The sequence below is a fragment of the Bactrocera oleae genome, chromosome 3 (genome assembly GCF_042242935.1).
Source record: "Bactrocera oleae isolate idBacOlea1 chromosome 3, idBacOlea1, whole genome shotgun sequence".
NCBI classification, from domain to species: Eukaryota; Metazoa; Arthropoda; class Insecta; order Diptera; family Tephritidae; genus Bactrocera; species Bactrocera oleae.
Window position 1 is genome coordinate 31,566,126 of NC_091537.1, and position 5,675 is coordinate 31,571,800.

At 38.9% G+C, this 5,675-nt stretch overlaps 1 pseudogene; it reads left to right on the forward strand.

The window, feature by feature from the left end:
• Window positions 1-4,248: 4,248 nt before the first annotated feature.
• On the forward strand, window positions 4,249-5,365 carry LOC138856022 (uncharacterized; annotated as a pseudogene).
• The last annotated feature ends 310 nt before the right edge of the window (window positions 5,366-5,675 follow it).

The following is a 5,675-nucleotide window of genomic DNA, read 5'->3' on the forward strand; positions in this document are numbered from 1 at the left end:
TTCATCTCAGCATGGATTTCGAAAGGGAAATCGACGCTAACAAACTTACTGGAATTTGTAAACCATGTATCATTGGGTTTTAGGGAACATAAGCATACGGATGTTATATACACTGACTTTAACAAAGCTTTAGATTAAGTAAATCTCTCATACATAAACTTGATCTGCTGGGCTTTCTGTCAAGATTTCCTGAATGGGTAGCTTTTTATCTTTATAATAGAACACAACGAGTGAAATTTGAGGATACTCTTTCAGATACAATTAATGTCTCTTTAGGTGTTCCGCAAGGTAGTCATCTTGGCCCGATTCTGTTCTTGTTGTTTATTAACGATATCTCTTCAGTAATTTAATTCTTAAAAATTTTATTATACGCTGACGACGTAAAGCTTTTTAAATCATATACTTCAACAGAGGAAAGGTGTCTGTTGCAAACAGACTTAAACAATATGGTTGCATGGTGTGATAGAAATGATTTGCCAGGGAATCTGAATAAATGTAAGATGATGTGCTTTTCTCGTAGATCTGTGCACCCCTCTTCTTATGTGATAAAACACCATATTGTGGAGCAAGTTTTTAACTATGTTGATTTGGGAGTTAATTATTAACTTAGCTTAATTTTTGTCTTCATATTGACACCATGGTCTTGAAAGCAAAAGCTGTCCTCAGTTTTGTTAAACGTTGGTCTAAAGAATTTAGAGATCCGTATATTACTAAAACACTTTATATAACTTTGGTTAGACCTATATTGGAATATGGCTCTGTTGTATGGAACCCTAACTACCAAATCCATTCTAACAAGTTAGAGTCTGTTCAAAAACAATTTTTACTTTTCGCCTTAGGGCATATCCGATGGGATTCTAGGGTAAGCCTACTTCCATACACTAGTCGTTTAAAACTTATTAATCTACCTACACTTTCTAGTCGCTTGGCATAATATTTTTAGTGAAAATTTGGAATGGAAAAGTTTGCAGTTCTTTTCTCCTGTCTGAAATTAAATTTAATATCCCGATTCGCTTTTCGAGACAGTTTAGACCTTTACTGTTAAAATCCTGTAAATCAAATTTTGAACTAAACGAGCCATTCCGCCGTATATGTCACGATTTTAATTCTCATTCCAGCACATTTGACTTATCTGACTCACTTTTCAAAATTAAAAAGACTTTATTGTTTTCTTTTAATCAATGAAAATGTAACAATTTATTATATTGTAACTATAAATCTTAGCTGTTGAAATTTTTGTTTCTGCAGCTGAGCAGTTTTAGATATCAACATTTAAGAAACTCTCTTACCTTTTCTGACTCGGCTAATTCCGCACATATACGGATTGCGCCCCTCACGTGGGGCTTGGCGGGTGGAGGGTAATTGTTGGGTCATTATTATTTCAGGAAACTCGAAATAGCAGAATTGAGCATTTTCAGCAAAAACGACTCTGCATATAATTTATAGATATTCTGTATATATTTGATATCAAAGCATATAAGTATGTATGTACAAATTTACCTATTTCAAGTTATATTTCATAAAATCTCTTTTAATTTATATATATAACAAAAAGTCGGGTTTGTTACAACACTTATAACTCGAGATCGGCTAGACCAATTATCATAGTTTTTGGTTTCCTATAAGAAAATGCTGATGGGTTCACCAATGCACTTACATTTATTATGTCAGTACTTTATTTAGTTTACTTGTCAACTGACCGTCACTGTTATTGTTAAACAGAGACATCTAGAATCATGTAAGAATGAAATTGCTGAATCCTTTACTCAACAACTGCGCAAAACAATTTTTAGTGTTCTTCTTGCCACAAACGAAAAGTGTTGTACTCTTCTTTTGGGTTTGGTGTTAAAAATATAAATTTTTATGAAAGAGAGGAGCTTTCAAATATGATATACACACAAGTGTAAGTTAAATAAGCTTTAAATAAAACTATTTATTTAGTTAATTTCCGCTTGCATTTTTAAATTCAGAAATATCCACTGAACGACGTACGCAGAGCTATTGAGAGGAGGAGATGGCATCATGTGAAAATTTCTTTTCATATTTTATTATTTAATTATATTTTTTGTTGCAATCCATTTTATATTTATGTATATTGTTATAAATAATTTTGATTCAAAGTTTGAAATTTATTAAAAAAATGAAAATTATATTATCTACTGCGCAAAAGACTTTTTCACTTGTGATATATTTACAGTCATGACTGACAAATTGCTGCTATGATAGCGTTTCAGTCATCACTGACAATTTTCAGCTATGATGGCTTTATAGTCAGCAATGACTCAGAAAAAAAGATATATAGTGAATAAATTCCGAATACCCATGGGTTAAAGAGAGACGCAAACTCACACACATGAGTTTGTTTACATCAGTTTTTGCACAAGGCTCTTAAGAAAATTATAGAAACTTTGTTTTGCGCGTTGACAAAATTTTTTCAGCTGTGACTGTCATATGACCAGTCAGATGACTGTCACTGTTTTTGTAGGGATATTTAAGTATCTATTTGTCCTATATGTGTGTGCATGTAAACAAATATGAAAGAACCATACGCAGAATGTTTGTAAATTTGTGTACACACAAATTCGTATGCTCTTTGCTTCACCCTACATGGACATTATATAAATCTACATGTAACCAATCCTGAGATATTTGCCTCAAATATTCTATTACTAAAGTCATCTTATAATGGATTGCCTACTAATATTCTACACTAAAACGTCCAAATTCCTCATATCTACTACCCTACAAGAAACTGCTGATGGGTTCACCAATACACTCAAATTTAATATGTCAGTACTGACCGACAGTTTACTTATCAACTGATCGTCACTGTTATTGTTAAACAGAAACATCTTCGAATTATATTGCTTACATGTGTAAGAATGAAATAGCTGAATGTTTTAGTACTGTCACCACTGACAGACAAATGAATAGTAAAATGACTGTCAGTGCTGACAATTGTCAAAAAAAAAAAACGCTTATCAACACTAATCATCATTTTTCCACAATTATCTCTTTGCGTAAAAGCAACCCTGTCAAAAAGGGAAGCATGAAATTCCATGTGTTTATCAACAACTGCGCAAAACAATTTTTACTGTTATTCTTGCCACGAACGAAAAGTGTTGCGCATTAATTTTGAGTGAAATTATATTTCGTGAAAATTAATAAAATATATAATTTATTTAATAATTTAAGATAAGTTAAAATTAAAAAAAGGACATTTCAAAACTATTTAAATAAAGAACCAAGGATTTTCGAATCCAAAATAAAAAAAATATAAAAACTTTCAAGAATGTGCGGGAAAGTTGAACAGAGCAGTGCAAAACAGTGAACTTAAAAAGAAAATTAAAAGTGTTACGAAAAATTGTGAAGAGAATGATGGTCTTGCAATAGTGAATTGTGAACTTACGGATGATGCTTTTACTTCGGCCTTCTCACCAACAATAGCAGCAGTTGGGATTTCAGCTTCATCATCCTTACGAGATATTTGGTGTTCAGATAACAAAGTAGAATCTGAGACGAAAGCGAGTGAAATTAGGTTATGGGCTATTAGAAATAATGTCCCTCAAAATACTTTAGAGGATTTATTAAAAACTTTGCGTAAGATAGGAGTTAAAGATTTGCCGGTCGGCATAAATCCCCCACTGAACCCTCCCCGAGGGTGCCGACTGGTTATAGATACCACAGATTTACGACACAAGCGGGGACGAGCTGGTAACAGTCCGCCCCTGCCGTAGACGTGAGGAATCTAGCTAAGGTCAGACTTCTTATCTGTGTGTTCGATGTTCCTCAATAGCATAGCATACAGATAAGGAGCCTTACCATGGTCGGGGGTAAAGGGCTGGGTCAAGGTGTCATGCGATCCGTGCCGAGGATCAACCTGGCTGGGGGACCAACAATGAACCAAAACGCAAATAAACAAAAACAACAAATAACGAAACAAAAAATCGGAGAGAGCCCGGATCTTCAGGAAAAAAGCCGGAGGGAGCGAGTTGCTCCCATAAAAGAGCAGCATTTGGAGCGAGCTCAACAAACACGAAGAGGACAGGAGCGAAACTTGGTCCTGATGACAAGGCAAGCACTAGTAAAGGGGCAGAAGCTAAAGCTGGCCCACAGAAAGTGGTAGCGCCGGAGGCAGCCAGACCCAAACCCTGCGGCCAAAACACGGCTGAGAAGCAGGGGGAGGGAGGAGATGCCAAAGGGGCTGCTACTGGAAGTGCATCTGCCAGGGAGTGGCCTGCATTTAGCATGCAGGACCCGACAAAGGCAAAGTATGCGGAGAGACGACGCGCCGCATACTTACTAAGGTTGGTAGAGCTAAAGCCGCCAACGAAAGAGGAGCTAACGAAGGAGCTCCAAGCATCGATTGACTGCGCGATAGCAGTCATACCCAACTTCAAGTTGGAGCCGCCGGTAAAGGCAGCCAAGCGACAGAGGTCAGCTAAAGAGGCAAAGCCGTCAGCAAAGAGACCGAATACCAAGGGTGTAACGCCCGCAAAATCATTTGCAGAAGTGGCCCGGAACCGAATTTTCATTGGCGTTCTGGATGAGGGAGATCCCGAAGGAAGAATCCCCAGATCCCAATGGAAATGGGTGCAGGCTGCGCTGACAAATGTGGCGCTGGAAGTGCTATTAAGCAATCCGGGTCCGCCACCGTCATGCACAGATGCCGGCTGGTACCAGGCCCAGATCAAAATGATTGCTTGCGATGACGAGAGATCGGTCGCTCTATACAAAGCTGCTATAGCCAAGGTGGGAGAGGTATACCCCGGGGCAAAATTGGTAGCAGTGGACAAGAAGGACATAAGATCCAGACCAAGGGCAAGGGTATGGATTACGGCTACACCATCACAGCCGGACCAAATTATGCAGCTCATAAGAACCTGCAACCCGAGCCTACCCACGGAAGGGTGGAAGTATGTCAGGACATTTGATGACAGCGTAGCAGAATCTGGCGTGGAGACCAAAAGGGCCACGATGCAGATTCTGCTGTTATTAACGAAAGAATCCATCGAACCGCTGGCGAAAAGTGGCGGGGAGATAAATTACGGGTTTACGAAAGTAAGGATAACGCCTTACAAGTCGGACGCCGATGCTGCAGACTATCTGGCATCGGGGAAAGAGTTATGCGAAGTAGAGGAAGATCCTATGGAGTCCTCGAGCGACGCGGAAAGTATGGAGCAAGGTGAGTGTTCTTCTTCCGGGTCTGAGCTTGCGGCCAGACTCTCAAGCTTGTATACTGAGAAAGAGCTTTTAAGCGACTCTCAGGAAGACGCAGATATAACAATAGTTAATGCGTCTTCTACAAATTAATCTCCATCATAGCAAACTAGCTTCAGCAGCCCTAATTAACCGCGTGGCAATGGAACAGCCTGAATTTGTCCTCATTCAGGAGCCATGGGTTAATGGAGGGCGTATTTGCGGACTGAGGACGGAGAACTATAAGTTGCTGATGGCTAACTGTGAAGGTAAAATCAGAGCCTGCATAATGGCAAAGAAAAACCTTAATGTTTTTATATTACATAATTACAGCAACAACGACACAGCAGCAGTAAGCTGGGAAACGGGCTCAAGCAGTTACCGGCTAGTGTCGTGCTATATGCCGTATGAGCAGGAGCTGGTGCCACCTCTGATGGTAAAAGAGGTGGTACGGGATAGCGAGGCATCCAAGTGCA